This window comes from Moschus berezovskii, chromosome 15 (assembly GCF_049115385.1).
Source record: "Moschus berezovskii isolate FMDL1 chromosome 15, NW_MosBer_1.0, whole genome shotgun sequence".
In the NCBI taxonomy this organism is placed as follows: Eukaryota; Metazoa; Chordata; class Mammalia; order Artiodactyla; family Moschidae; genus Moschus; species Moschus berezovskii.
In genome coordinates, this window is record NC_142474.1 from 6932834 (window position 1) to 6946774 (window position 13941).

The following is a 13941-nucleotide window of genomic DNA, read 5'->3' on the forward strand; positions in this document are numbered from 1 at the left end:
CTGGTAGCTGCTTGCTGGCTCGAAACCGTGAATGCTTCTCTCCTTGGCTCCCATTTGGTTAACAACTGTCAAATTTGGGGATGCTGACTGCTCAGTAAATAGCATCCCCTTCTCTTTGCAGAAACAGTGAGGATTTAATGGGATTCTCTGACAGGCTTCAGTGCTTAGAACTGAATGGTTTGGCACTGTGTAAAGAGCATCCCCCAGGCAGTAATGCCACCGGCACTGTGTCCCCTCCACCCCGTCCCCATCTTCACCCCGCACTGAGTTCCAAAGTCATTTTCAGTGTCAGATTTGCATGGACACCCAAGTGAATGGAAATAAGCGAGGGTGTTTGGATTGTCACAATGGCGGGGGAAAGGGGTGATCTCTTGACATCTATGGGGCATAAGTGAAGGACACTAAATGACTTGTAGTGTCTCTGACAGTTCCACACAATGAAAACCGCCCCGCACAAAATGCCAACGGCACCCACGACTGAGATGCTCTGAGTGAGACTTGAAAAGTCTGGAAATCGAGAAGGTCATAGGAGAATTTATTTCATCTCCCAACTCCCCACCCCTACTTTCTTTCTTTCCAAATGTCAGAATCTTTAAGCTTTGCTACTCTCAGAAAAGCTGGCGCTGAGACAACGAGGGTGCACGTTTCAGAGACCCACCTGGCCTCCACAAGCCTGCCCGCCGAGTTAGAAGCAGCGAGTCCTGGAGTCCTGACAGATCCAAGCTCCCAGGCCCTGGTGGATGGAATGCGTGTGCTGGAGGCTCTAATTGCGGTGGGGAGAAGGAACCACGCCTCTCTTGAGTCAATCTGCTGCAGGTACAGCCTGGGATGCTTTCTAAAGGCTTCCCAACCACAAGGAGCCATCTTCCCTCCCTGTACAAAAGGAAAAGGGGAGTGAAAAGCCTTGACTCTCCTTCCTGCTTCGAGCTGGGCTTTGGAGGCAGGTGGGCTGGGTCCTCCCAGGTGTCCTCAGCACAGGCAGCCCTCACTCACCCACGAGTGACAGCCTGGTCAGTCCCCTGATTGCTTGCTTTCTGTCTAATCAGTTCATCAGCTAGTCTGGAGACCACCAGTCCTGGTGTGCCTGGGACTGAGCGGGTTTTCAGGTTTTAAGACTTTTGGTTCTAAAGCCAGAAAGTCCCAAGCAAACCAGGATGGCTTCGTCACCTTTTTCTGCACAGAAGTCATTGGGTGGCTGGAGTGAATGACCCGGGTGGAGATTAACAGCCAGAGTAAAGGAGCTCGGTTCTAGACATGATGGGGAGATACTGAAGGGATTTGAGCGGGGGTTTTAAAAAAGCAATGGTCTAAAACCCTCAGAGGAGGTCAAACTGAACTTTACTTCTGCGGCTAACAAGGGTAGTTAGGGCACTCACTTGGCACTGACCTTGGCATTGGTGTAACATAGGGGTTTCCTACTGGGGGATTTTTGCTCACCCCTCCCCAGCGCCTGTAGACCGTCTCGGTTGTAATGGCTGCTGTCGAGTGCTACTGCATGTATGGATAGAGTCCACAACGCACACGATGGCCCCACAACAAAGATGGCCTGGCTCAAGATGTCAATAGTGCTCAGACTGGGGAATTCTGGCGTCATACAGGAGGCTGACCCCCTCAGGGGGCTCATCATTTCACTAGGGCTGAGACACACACATGGGGAATACTTTCCCTCAGTTCAGTTCAGTTCAGTCGCTCAGTTGTGTCCGACTCTTTGCGACCCCATGAATCACACCACGCCAGGCCTCCCTGTCCATCACCAACTCCTGGAGTTCACCCAAACTCACGTCCATCGAGCTGGTGATGCCATCCAGCCATCTCATTCTCTGTCATCCCTGTCTCCTCCCGACCCCAATCCCTCCCAGCATCAGAGTCTTTTCCAGTGAGTCAACTTTCCCTCAAGGTCACCCTAATTTTCTCTCTTGTCTTTCCACTACTGAAGCCCAGCCTCTTTAGCCAGTAGCTGCTTGTGGTATTATCCTTTGTTTAACAGAGGCTAAGAGCAGACACATCAAAGTTTATCATCCAAGTTCCAGATCAGATTGAAGATTTAGACAGAACATTAGATGAAGTGGAGCCAGTGATCCTCATTAAACAAAAATATACAGTCTTTCTCTTGGCTAAGGAATGAGGGCCCCAAACTGCCAGTTTAATATTTAAAAACAGGTAAATAAAACTTAATCTCTCCATAGAATCTGGGGCTCCTGAGGGAAGTAAGGATTTACTGGCTTTATTCTTCAGCAGTAATTTCCACACTGCCTTTTGTTTGTATAATATGTCATACTTTAGCACACATTACTTTGTACATTTTCCTCCATTAATAAGTACTGATGTGTTACACGTCATTACAGTTCTTTTCTCAACCCAACGACAATAACAAAATGCCTATAGTCCTGCTGATTTTCTCACAAATGCATTCTTCCCCTGGCTCCAGTTGCGTCCTCTCATTTCTCAGAGTGTGCTCGATGCTCTGTGCGAGTTTCCTTCCTGCCTGTTTCACTCACGAAGGGACCGTGGTTGTTTCTGTCTGCCCAGCGTCTGTTCCTTCCTCTCCTGGAAGTCCAGCCTGATTTTCTTCTTGGTGACCAGTTTCTCCTCTGTCCTCTGTTTATTCCACATGAAAGAATTAAATGCACTAGCTTCCAGTTCTAAGACTAGAACTAGTCATAGATCTGGACCTAGTCAGGATCTGGGCCTGGCCAATCAGTTTATCTTACTCTCTCCTCTCCTTGGCTGAAGTCAGCCACTGATGGTTATGTGACCCAAGCCAGACTAATAAGAGCTACCTGGAAAAAGAAACCGGTACCCATTACTGTCAGGATATAAAACTGGGCCCCAAGCTAAGAAGGGCTTGCCTGTGTGTCCGGGCAACACAGGAAAACAGCAAGAAATGGAGATGTGGACTTCCTTGGTGATTCAGTGGTTGAGAATCTGCTTGTCAATGCAGAGGACCCAGGTTCAGTTCCTGGTCTGGGGAGATTCCACATATCGCAGAACAACTAAGCCCATCTGCCAGAGCTACTGAAGCTGGTGTGCCCTGGAGCCCATGTTCTGCAGCAGGAGAAGCCACCACACCACAGCTGGAGAGTAGCCCCTGCTTGCCACAGCTAGAGAAAGTTCACAGGCAGCAACAAAGACCAAGCACAGCCAAAACAAACCAAAAAAAATGGAAAAGAAATGGAGCCCTGACATGACTTGAGCTACTTGGTTCATCCATGCCTGTAGCTGCTTCTGCCCAAAGGGGAACTGCACTTTGAATGGCAGGGGTATCAAGACTAAGTCTTTGAATTCTCTATGAGGAGAGGGAACTCCTGCATTTTAGGGACATCAGATGGGTTATGGGTAAAGGACAAATGAGACATTCAAGTTGCAGGCACCATAGGCAGTCAGGAGAACAAAAGATCCTAAGGAGCGCTCATGCATAGGGAAGCCTTCCCAGAGGAGGTGGGATGTGAGCTGATCTTGAAGGATTCCTAGGAACAGCAGGGAGTGGCTCAGATCATGAACTTCTTATTGCCAAATTCAGATTTAAATTGAAGAAAGTAGGGAAAACCACTAGACCATTCAGGTATGACCTAAATCAAATCCCTTATGATTATACAGTGGAAGTGAGAAATAGATTTAAGGGACTAGATCTGATAGATAGAGTGCCTGATGAACTATGGACAGAGGTTCATGACATTGTACAGGAGACAGGGATCAAGACCATCCCCATGGAAAAGAAATGCAAAAAAGCAAAATGGCTGTCTGAGGAGGCCTAACAAATAGCTGTGAAAAGAAGAGAAGCTAAAGGCAAAGGAGAAAAGGAAAGATATACCCATTTAAATGCAGAGTTCCAAAGAATAGCAAGGAGAGATAAGAAAGCCTTCCTCAGTGATCAGTGCAAAGAAATAGAAGAAAACAGTAGAATGGGAAAAACTAGAGATCTCTTCAAGAAAATTAGAGATACCAAGGGAACATTTCATGCAAAGATGGGCTCAGTAAAGGACAGAAATGGTAGGGACCTAACAGAAGCAGAAGATATTAAGAAGAGGTGGCAAGAACACACAGAAGAACTATACAAAAAAGATCTTCATGACCCAGATAATCATGATAGTGTGATCACTCACCTAGAGCCAGACATCCTGGAATGTGAAGTCAAGTGGGCCTTAGGAAGCATCACTACAAACAAAGCTAGTGGAGGTGATGGAATTTTAGCTGAGCTATTTCAAATCCAAAAAAATGATGCGGTGAAAGTGCTGCACTCAATATGCCAGCAAATCTGGAAAACTCAGCAGTGGCCACAGGACTGGAAAAGGTCAGTCTTCATTCCAATCCCAAAGAAAGGCAATGCCAAAGAATGCTCAAACTACCGCACAATTGCACTCATCTCACATGCTAGCAAAGTAATGCTCAACATTCTCTAAGCCAGGCTTCAGCATTACGTGAACCGTGAGCTTCCAGATGTTCAAGCTGGTTTTAGAAAAGGCAGAGGAACCAGAGATCAAATTGCCAACATCCACTGGATCATCGAAAAAGCAAAAGAGTTCCAGAAAAACATCTATTTCTGCTTCATTGACTATGCCAAAGCCTTTGACTGTGTGGATCACAATAAACTGTGGAAAATCCTGAAAGAGATGGGACTACTAGACCACCTGACCTGCCTCCTGAGAAATCTCTATGCAGGTCAAGAAGCAACAGTTAGAACTGGACATGGAACAACAGATTGGTTGCAAATAGGGAAAAGAGTACATCAAGGCTGTATATTGTCACCCTGCTTATTTAACTTATATGCAGAGTACATCATGAGAAATGCCAGGCTGGAATAAGCACAAGCTGGAATCAAGATTGCTGGGAGATATATCAATAACCTCAGATATGCAGATGACACCACCCTTATGTAAGAAAGTGAAGAAGAACTAAATAGCCTCTTGATGAAAGTGAAAGAGGAGGGTGAAAAAGTTGGCTTAAAACTCAACATTCAGAAAACTAAGATCATGGCATCTGGTCCCATCACTTCATGACAAATAGATGGAGAAACAATGGAAACAGTGGCAGACTTTATTTTGGGGGCTCCAAAATCACTGCAGATGGTGGCTGCAGCCTTGAAATTAAAAGACGCTTGATCCTTGGAAGAAAAGCTATGATCAACCTAGACAGCATATTGGAAAGCAGAGACATTACTTTACCAACAAAGGTCCGTCTAGTCAAGGCTATGGTTTTTCCAGTAGTCATGTATGGTTGTGAGAGTTGGACTAAAAAGAAAGCTGAGTGCCGAGGAATTGATGCTTTTGAACTGTGGTGTTGGAGAAGACTCTTGAGAGTCCCTTGGACCGCAAGGAGATCCAACCAGTCCATCCTAAAGGAAATCAGTTCTGAATATTCATTGGAAGCTGATGTTGAAGCTGAAACTCCAATACTTAGGCCACCTGATATGAAGAACCTACTCGTTGGAAAAAACCCTGATGCTGGGAAAGATTGAAGGCAGGAGGAGAAGGGACGACAGAGGATGAGATGGTTGAATGGCGTCACCGGTGCAATGGACAGTAGGCTCTGGGAGTGGTGATGGACAGGGAAGCCTGGCATGCTGCAGTCCAGGGTGTCGCAAAGAGTCAGACACAAATGAGTGACTGAACTGAACTGATCCCCAATACAAGCCTGCCTGGGGTTTATAAATATGGTCGCAAGAGTCTTAGAAATTCCCTCTTTGGTGATGACTTCCTGTCCATCAGTCTCATCAGCTCAGACTCTGCCTCACCTCACCTCCCCCACCCCGCCCCGTCTGTTTCAAAGGACCCTCCCCATGCCTTGCAACTCATTCTAGATGAGAAGAGTGCTTCTCAGGTCTGAGGAAACCCAGAGAAAAAAGCTCATTTTATGATCTGAAGGGAGATAAAGGCATATCTCAACAGCGCATTTCAAATGCATTCCTGCTCATCACAGAAGTGTCTATAGTCCCTACATTATTTAGAAAGCTGCAGGAGAGGGCATAATGAATGCAGAATATGCAAGCGATTCATTTTGATTTTTCAAAAATGCCACCCAGCCAGCGAGAGCTTTGCAAAATATCTAAAGACAAAACAATATCTCTGAGATTTGTCATGAAATTAAAGAGATGATTAAGAAAAGCAAACCCGATACTTAAAGGAATGAAGAACTTTGATTTTTAAAAGGTGGCAGGAAAAAAAAAACCATAAAAGGGGGTGTGAGGGTAAGGAAACTGTTCTGAAAAAACGGGAAATCTGTGCCTGGAGCTGCTCGCAGCTCTGTCCCTGGAGTGTGAAATTAGCGACTGAAGGCAGATTTCATAGGCACTTCCGAGGAGCGTGTTGGTGGATTTGTGACGGGGCCGCTCCGCCAAGTCCTGCCCACTTGCAAGCTGCTGTCGTGATTCATGCAAAGAACAGATAATCCTGAGTGTCTGAAACGTTTTGCATTTATATTGAACGCAGCCTCTCTCCTTCCTACAGAGCAAGTCTAGTGCTGAGTGCAGGCAGGTGGAGGGGGCAGGGAGCCCCTACTGGACTAATATTCTCACTGAGCTTCTATTTTCTTTTAATAGAAGAAAAAAGCATATGGGTCACATTGAGAATTATACTGGCAAACTTATAGGAAATAGGATTATTGTTAAAATGTTGAACATTAAGCAAGGAAGGGATATATTAGGAGTTTAGGATTAACATACACATACTGCTATATATAAAACAATCAACAAGACCTCCTGTATAGCACAGTATCAATATTCTATACTAACCTATACAGGAAAAGAATCTGAAGAAGAATGGATATATGTCTATGTATAACTGAATCACTTTGCTGTATACTTGAAACTAACACAACATTGTAAATCAACTATACTGCAATATAAAATTAAAAAAATGTTAAACATTAAAATCTTCCCGAGGAATTCTCCTGGTCTGGGTCTCTCTGTCACCATATCCTGGAGTGGAGCTTAACAGGAAGTTCAACAGATTAAAAAATAATTGGGACACGATGAATTTGGAGAAGAGTTGTACTTTCTCAGAGAATCTGTCTTTCCACGAATCGTTTGCACACTCATGCTGTGCACATGCAAACAACAATCAAATAGAAAGTGTAATCACAGCTTTTACCTTTCCACCCGTTCATTCCAGGTCATGGTCAGCTGGGCCAACTTGAAGAGGTCCCAAGGAAAAGAGATTACTATTTTTTATTGTTTTTTAGTTGAAATATAATTGCCTCACAATGTTGTGTTAAGTTTCTGCTGTACAGTGGAGGGAAACAGCCATATGCATACATACAGCCCCTCCCTCTTGGATTTCCTTCCCCCCTCCACTCCCATCTATCCATCCATCTAGGTCATCACAGAGCACCAAGCTGAGCTCCCTGTGCTTCATAGCAGCTTCCCACTAGCTAGTTATTTTACACATGGTAGGGTATATATGTCAGTCCTCCCCAATGAGATTATTTTAAGTTACAGTTAACTCTTGAACAACACTGGTCCGCTTATATGCAAAATTTTTTTCAACTGGAAATAATGTGGGTCGATCCAAGACGTGGCACTCTTGGACCACACAAGTTGTGATTGATCCCCGGGACCACAAGATCTGGACACGACTGAGCGACCTTCACTTCACTTCACATGCTCTAAAACTGGTTGACTCCATGAAACCGCGGATACGGAAGACTGGCGTATAGGGAGGGATAACTGTAAGTTACATGTGGATTTTCCATCGTGTGAACCCTGTGTTGTTTAAACGGTCAACTGTAGCTGCCCATGGAGCCAGAGGACGCTTGGGTCTTAGGTGAAAATCATCTTTATTGGTTTATCACCTCAGGAAGACCTTGTGATCATTTTTATTCATTTTTTAGAAAACACCATTGTATTTTCAAAGTTCCACTCATTCTTGATCTTTAAGGAATCACTTCTTTTTGGTGGTCTGCCTTCATAATCCCCAGAGTGGTGGGTATCAGGTAACTTTCAAACACGGTTCTGGGTGTTTTTGCTGAAAAAGTAGACAAGCAAACAAATGATGATGATGATCGTGATGACAACACAGTGACAGCAACAAAGCCCGCTCACAGTTCTCCACCACACAGAGAGTTCAGTACAAAGACGAATTTGCCCAGATTTCATAAAGGCTGATCTGTCGCACCATGTGCTGGCTTGTATCACTGGAAGGGTAGAGGCAGGTGGGCTGCAGGAGCAGTTGATTCAGCAACCCGAGGGTGTCCTCAAGGACCCAGGTTCTTTCTGTCTCTGCTCACAGTCCAAGTTTATGTCCTTCCCATCATCTCTTTGCTCCTGTTCTGCAGGGAAAACAGCCACTTTCGGACTTTCTTCCAGAAGAGTAGAGAGGCATTGCTCATAAAGCCCCAGAAAAAGCCTCCTAGAATGCCCTTGGCCTTGGTTGGGTCACATGTCCACATTTCATCCAATCCTAGGCAAGAAGGTGGGATTACTGCTGGAGCAGCTCTGTAGCAGAGGTGGGGCCCACCTCTCTGAGGGACCTAGGATGCAGAGGGTAGCAGGATATTCCTGACCAAGGCAAGGACCGTTTAGTAGTGAGGACAGAGATGGGTGATGCCAGATCAGCTGTCAGCGATGCCCACCCCTGCACAGTCACAGAGGCGTCTCGATCACCTTGGGTACCAGCCTACGCATGTTGAATGTGTGTGCTGGGCTGAACTGGCTGGAATTCCAAATGAAGTTAACACAGTGCTGAATGGGTCTTCCCTCCTCCAAAGCAGAGTTCCTCCAAAGATGTGCAGGGAATGAAAATCACGCTAGTTCTCATGGGCATCCATGGGCGGGACAGAATCAAGTTTGTCTTCGCAAGATGAACCTTTGTTTCTCTTCCTCTCTGTCCACAGGGGTCAACGCTTTTTAGATGAGGCTGTCTTGCTCCTGTCCCCGTTTTTTTTTAGCCTCTGTTCTCACTCCACTCCACCTGCCCGGGGTCTGGGCTGGTGGGGGCACCAGGGCAGCACCCTGATTTTCTGGGCTTCATGCTACAGAATCATCGCTCACTGGTACTTCCCACCTGAACCATCCACTTCTTTCTACCCATGACTTTATAGCCTGAGTTCAGCCTTTTCACATTGTTTTGCAGTATCAAGGATCATGATGTTTAAAAAGATGATCACAAAGGAAGAAATAAATGAAACTCCAGTTGGGACAAACCAGGAAGATTGCATCGGCTCTCCTCTCACTTCCGTATATTGGAAAGAGAACAACAGAGCCCTCTGGGTCTCCAAATGCAGGCTGTTTTTTTTATTTCATTTTGTGGCCTCTGTGCATGCAGAGGCACTTCTTTGGCACTTCTTATGATTTATGGGAAACAGATTAAAATTAAAGCATCAGTAGGATTACATTGTGCTTTGAGTGACCCGGGCCCCAGATAAAAGAACCTTAAGCACAATACAAATTTATTTTTGTCTCGTGTAACAGACTAGGGGTAGGAGCTATGCCTTGCCAAGCTTTCAAGGAGGCGCATTTCTTCATTTTGTTTTCTTGCCAAGAGAGGCCTCCATTCTGTGGGTTACCTCGTGGTCCAAAATAGCGGCTCCAGCTCCAGCCATTATACCCACTGCCCAGCCAGCAGGAATGAGGAAGAGATGGAATCAAATGGGGACGAAGGCACACTCTAGGATTCTTCTAAGGAAGCTTCCATTTTTACCCCTTTAGTTACAAAATATTGTGGCTGCAACTTTTTTTCTGAGTGACTAAGCACACACATATGCATGTAATAATAATCATTATATATTAATAGTTAATGCTTAACTGTGGTTATCATGTGTCTGGTCCACTTGTAAGCTCAATGTATTTAATTCTCATGTATGCGTGCTCAGTCATGTCCGACTCTTTGTGACCCCATGGATTGTAGCCCACCAGGCTCCTCTGTCCATGAGATTTCCCAGGCAAGAATATTGAAGTGGGTTGCCATTTCCTTCCCAGGGGAGAAAGAAATTCTCATAACAGCCCCATTGTGGTCTCTGCATAGTGTCTCCCTGGAGATGTCCATGTTCTAATCCCTAGAACTTGTGAATATGTTATTTCCCCTGGTGAAAGAAATATTGCAGGTGTGATTAAGGCTTCTGAGATGGGGTGATGAGCCTGGAATACCCAGGTGGGCCCAATGTAATCACAAGCATCCTCATAAAGGGAAGGCAGGAGTCAAGGAAAAGAGGAGGATCCACGATACTTGCATTGAAGATAGAAGACGGGGTCTTGGGTCTGCGGAAGCAGGAAATGGCAAGGAAGCAGGTTGTCGCTGCAGCCCATAGAAGGAGCCCAGCACTGTGGGCTAGACATCTGACCTTTGGAACCGTAAAATACTACTTTGTCTTTTTGTGCTGCCACATTTGTGATCATCGGTAACAGCAGCCACTGGAAATGAGCATGCACATCATGAAGATACTCTTATCTGTATTCAGAAAGGAGGAGCCTGAAGCACAGAGAAGCTAAGTCACTTTTCCGAGATCACACAGCTTACTGGCGGGGCAAAGTGCAGATCTGAACCCTGGCAGTCCTTCTCTGGAATCTGCGCTTCTAGCCACTGTTTACCACATGGAATACATATGCTGTCTGTCTGGGGTTTGCTTTGATTTTGCTTACAATTTCTTAGGTAGTAGATTTTTTCCAGCCTTTAGAGGCTTTCCTAGTTTGGAAAATTTAAAACATATGTGAAAGAGAATGATGTAATGAAATCATCAACACCTGTGGCCAAACTTATTTCGTCTATACTCTCCTCGTTTTCTCATTTATTTGGAAGTAAATCCCAAGTATTATATTACTTCATTTGTACATATTTCTTAAAAAAAACTCTTCTGTAACACATTTTTCACCCCTAAAATTTAATTTTTAATATCTTTAATATCATCACATACTCAATCAGTTTACAAATTTTTTCAATTATCTTTTTTATTTTTTCCAGTTTCTTTGAATTGGGATCCAAATTTCCCTTGGTTGATGTGGCTTAACTCTATTTTAGTTTATAAAAGTACCATTCAAAAAAATACCAGACAAGCCACATGTGTAATTTTGAATTTCGTAGACAGCAAATTTTTAAAAAGGAAACAGGTGAAATGAATGCTGATGTATTTTATTAAACCCAGTGTATCCAAATGTTATTTTTAACATGTAATGAATGTAAAATTTTTGAGATATAATATTTTTTCATAGTAAGTCTTTAAACTTAGGTGTGTATCTTATACTTAGAACATGTCTTAGTTCAGTCCAGCCATGTTTCAGGGGCTCAGTGGTCACAGGTGGCTGATGGCCGCTGTATTGGACAGCACCAGTGTATCACATCCTTTTTTTCCCCCTTGATATTTATTTTTTGAAGAAAATTGAGTCATTTCTTGCACTGTGGAGTTTGCTAGTTGCATCTCTGGAAATGTAGGTGCTTTTCATTGAAAAATCCTATTATTGCACGATGCTCTGATGCCAGGTGTCTGGAGGAGAAGTGCTCTGCTTGCCTCCTGGGGTCTCTTCTAGAGAAGCCCCTGGAGGGGCTTGTCTTTCAGAAAGCAAAAGAAGGTACAGTGCCATCATAGAGCAAAGTTCTCAGACTGCAATTGCCGCCACTTAATGGGTCATGAAATCAATTTAGTTGGCCATAATCAGCACTTTGGGCTTCCCTCGTAGCTCAGCGGTAAAGAATTTGCCTGCCAATGCAGGACACCTGGGTTTGATCCCTGGTTGGGGAAGATCCCCTGGAGAAGGAAATGGCAACCTACTCCAATATTCTTGCCTGTGAAATCCCATGGACAAAAGAACCTGGCAAACTCCAGTCCATGGATTCTCAGAGTTGGACAGGACTTAGTGACCAAACACCAACAACAATCAGCCTTTTAAAAATATGCAACGGAATGGAATATAGCAGAGTGGAATGGGATGGGAAACAGCAGAAAATACCTCGTGCCTGTGTATGGGCAAGTTGTTCTTGTTTCATGAAGTGTGTGTGTGTGTGTGTGTGAATGCATGAGTGTGCTTGCATCATGTGTGAGAAAATACGCATCTCTAACTGGGGGTCACTGCCTTGGTCAGCTCAGCTACTAAAACAAAGGACCACGGTCTGGAGGGTCTTGGACAAGAGACATTTATTTTATCACAGGTCTGGGGCCTGGAAGTGAAAAATCAAGTTGCTGGCAGGGTTGATGTCTGGTCAGGGCTCTCTTGAATTGCAGATAACCACCTTCTCGCTGTGTGTGCTCACGCGGCCTTTCCTCTGCATGTGTCCGTGGAAAGAAAAGGAACAAGCTAGGGTATCTTCTTATAAGACCACCATCTTGTTGGATCAGGACTCCACCCTTACAACCTCATTGTACTGTAATTACTTTCTTGAGGACCCCTGTCTCCAAATCCAACCACACAGGAAATTAAGACTTCAACCTAGGAATTTGCGGAGGACATAAATATTGAATCCATCAGTTCAGTTCAGTTGCTCAGTCATGTCCGACTCTTTGCGACCCCATGGACTGCAGCATGCCAGGCTTCCCTGTCCATCACCAACTCCCGGAGCTTGCTCAAACTCATGTCCATCAAGTTGTGATGATGCTATCAAACATCTCATTCTCTGTTGTCCCCTTCTCCTCCTGCCTTCAATCTTTTCCAGCATCAGGGTCTTTTCCAATAAGTCAGTTCTTTGCATCAGGTGGCCCAAGTATTGGAGTTTCAGCTTCAGCATCAGTCTTTTCAATGAATATTCAGGACTGATATCCTCTAGAATTGGCTGATCTGATCTCCTTGCAGTCCAAGGGTCTTTCAAGAGTCTTCTCCAACACCATGGTTCAAAAGCATCAATTCTTTGGCCCTCAGCTTTCTTTATGGTCCTACTCTCACATCCATACATGACTACTGGAAAAACTATGGCTTTGACTAGATGGACTTTGTCGGCAAAGTAATGTCTCTGATTTCTAAAATGCAAAAATGCTGTCTAGATTGGGTCCATAAGAGTCAGGAAAGTGTGAAAGAGCCTGCTGTAGAGAATTTGCCCACCCATCTTTTTCAAACTCAGTAGGACCACCGCTTGCAAACTCCTCTGACTCAGCTGTTATGGAAATCTTGGTCATGGAGTCCTATCAGATTTACTGGGACCAGGACACTCTTCTGTCTCTGCAGGGGGCAAGGAGGGGCTTGTGTGTTTTCAGGGAGCATATGCTTTCATGGAAAATATGACAGGATTTTTCCTCTCTGCCTACAGGTATTAAACATGATGGCATCAAACTTCACCCCACTCATCACTGATTTTAGAGATGGAAATGCTTGCATAAAGAGGTCTTGATCCTTTTGCATTTTTGTAGCCAGAATCATGTCTGGAAAAGCCAGGGGTCTGAGAAAACCACTGTAAAAATCCCCCTGCAGTAAATGTAGAAGGGAGAAGAGACATGTGCACGTGAAGTTGAAGTTTGGAATGTCAGATCAAAGTCAGTAATTTCAGTGCAGATGAGGTCACTAAATATGCATGATTATGCAAATCTAGGTGAAATGCAGAATGCTAATTATGTCAGCATCTCCAACTCTGAGGTTGGTTGTCAGGATGAGAGTCCTGGACTGAGAAAGCAGGAGGGGCAGGTCTCACTGAAAGGGGCAGGGGCCCTGGGAACTGGGTATGGTCCCTGTGGTCTTAGCCTCAGGCAATGAGTGGTCCTGCACCTGGAAACAGCTAGATGGGAAAGGTGGGGTGGGGACTGAGATGGAAATAAGGCTCTGCTGGCATGGGTGGGTCCACCAAAGTGAACAGAAGTAGGGATCTGGGGGTGGGGTGATGCTTCCAAAACTTGTGATCTGCTTGCGTGAAATGAGTTAGATGGCACATGGAAATTTTTCTATATGGCAGTTACATTTATGGCTGTGTTTGTATGACAATGTGATCCAGAATAAGTAACTCGATTCTGTCCGTGGGGTTTCTATACACACATGCCAACGCCATTCAAGGCACCATGACTCACAATGAGCAAGTCAGGCATAGTCCTGCCCTCATG